This window comes from Elephantulus edwardii, unplaced genomic scaffold (assembly GCF_000299155.1).
Source record: "Elephantulus edwardii isolate Elephantulus edwardi_28Jun2011 unplaced genomic scaffold, EleEdw1.0 scaffold00173, whole genome shotgun sequence".
Classification (NCBI taxonomy): Eukaryota; Metazoa; Chordata; class Mammalia; order Macroscelidea; family Macroscelididae; genus Elephantulus; species Elephantulus edwardii.
In genome coordinates, this window is record NW_006399923.1 from 2,362,420 (window position 1) to 2,364,362 (window position 1,943).

The window sequence follows — 1,943 nt, forward strand, 5'->3', positions numbered from 1 at the left end:
TTACTTCAGTGTGCCCTATAAATTAAGTAACATGATTTAGGAAAAGAAAATAATACAGTATAGTCATTCTTCCTTACAAATCTTACTAAGTGATTAGCCTCTGAGGTTTCTTTGAAATTCAACATGTTTACCAAGCACAAATACTTCAGAAAGGCTTCAGATTGAATACTACCTGCCCATTGCTAAATATCAGGCTCAATTCCCCCCTTCATACTAATCCTAATACTAATCCTTTCCTCTGGATTCTTTATAGATTTTTCTGTATACTGAGAGTTTAGCATTTAGTCTCATGCCTCTGTTAAATATGTCAGCGAGTGTAAGGGCTGTCTCCTCTTTGGCTTCCTCCTGTCTTCAGCATAGGGTTATTTATCTTCAATTTCAGCCTTCATGGGGAAAAGTGATAATCAATAGACACATTCCAAGAAAAGACTTAGCACATATATAAATAGAGCAATTGTTCAATCTATGAGTTTGGGGCATAAATCATGGAAATTTTTCTAGTAATAAAAGGACTGAAAGTCTGTGGCATTAAGAAAGCCATTAAGTTAAAAATTACAGTGCCAGAATAATTCCCTTATTATGGCCCTTGCAACAATTTAGAATTCATTTTCTCTAGTTTATTTATTGATCATTTCTTAGGAGTTTAGAGATTTTGGAAGAAGCCTAGATGAAACATGAACACAAATTTAAAAACAATTCTTCAGACGCTTTAAAATTGCAACTATATTTAGTCTGGTATGCCTTTGAAAACCCTATGCACAATAAAGCACATTTAGATTAGACTCACAGACATAGCACCTGAGGCTTATTCCTCTGGTTGGCAAATACAAGGGAGGAGAGATAGTTGCAAGTAGACACTAGTGATTGGGATGAGAAATTTGAGAAGCTTGAATGTACAAAAACTGAATATTGTTAAGAAGGAAACAGAACACATAAATATTGACATATTAGGCCTTGGTTAAAGGAGATGGATTGACACAGGACATTCTGAATCAGACAATCGTATGATTTACTATACTGAAAATAAAAAGGTGAGAAAAAATGGGGTAACATTCATAGTTAAAAAATCGTTTCCATAATCATATTGAAATTCAAAGTTGTGAGATCTTTGGAGTAGGAAAATATAATTAGAAAATGTATTTTTAAAACTAGATACTGTGTTACAGTCACAAAAGCATGCCGTTCAAGGCCACCAGCTGCTCAGTGAAAGGATGGGCAGTCTCCTCTCATGTGATTGACTGCCTCTGAAAATCTTTCAGAGGTTTAGCTATCCGTCAGTTCTAATTGAATGCTACACAACGACGGACTTACCTCAAATTCATTACCATGGAGTTGAAACCAACTCATAGCTGATTCTCCAGTAAGTTTTCAATGGCAATACATCCACAGGAGGAGAATACCCATTTTTTGGCTAACAAAGCCATTGGTGGATTCGAACCACCAGAGTGGTACCACTTTGAGTTAGCAGCAGAAGTCTCTACAGGCTCTGCCACTTGAGCTGAAGTGACTAACAATAATGTGGTTTTATTTTTTACATCATAAGCATTTTTTATCCATAGTGTGGTAGCCAAAAGGTGCTTTAGTGATATAATCCATAGTTTGTTGCCGTACTATAGGGCAAATCTGTGCATTTTCTGTGGCTCAAATCCACCAGCAGTTATGAAGGAGAAATAGGGACAGTCTCTTAACATTTAGAGTTATGGCCCTGGAATGGACTTGATAGTAGTGAGTCCCGTGAGTTGATGCAAAAAGAAGTTTAATGCACTTTGAGAGTACCCAATTGAAAAAGTAAAAACTATTAAAATATATAAGATGTGAAAAGCATAAACCCATAACACAGCAGCAGTTAATATTATGAGTTAAGTTGTTTTTTGTGTTTTTGTCATAAAATGAACATTTTATGTCCATATAAAATATCTACAAAATTAATATGAAATATTATA

At 35.0% G+C, this 1,943-nt stretch overlaps 1 protein-coding gene across 1 annotated transcript in view; it reads left to right on the forward strand.

The window, feature by feature from the left end:
• The window catches only part of CDH9 (cadherin 9, type 2 (T1-cadherin)), a 274,677-nt gene that overhangs the window by 124,847 nt on the left and 147,887 nt on the right, over nt 1-1,943 (forward strand). The gene's annotated exons all lie outside the window — the stretch shown is intronic.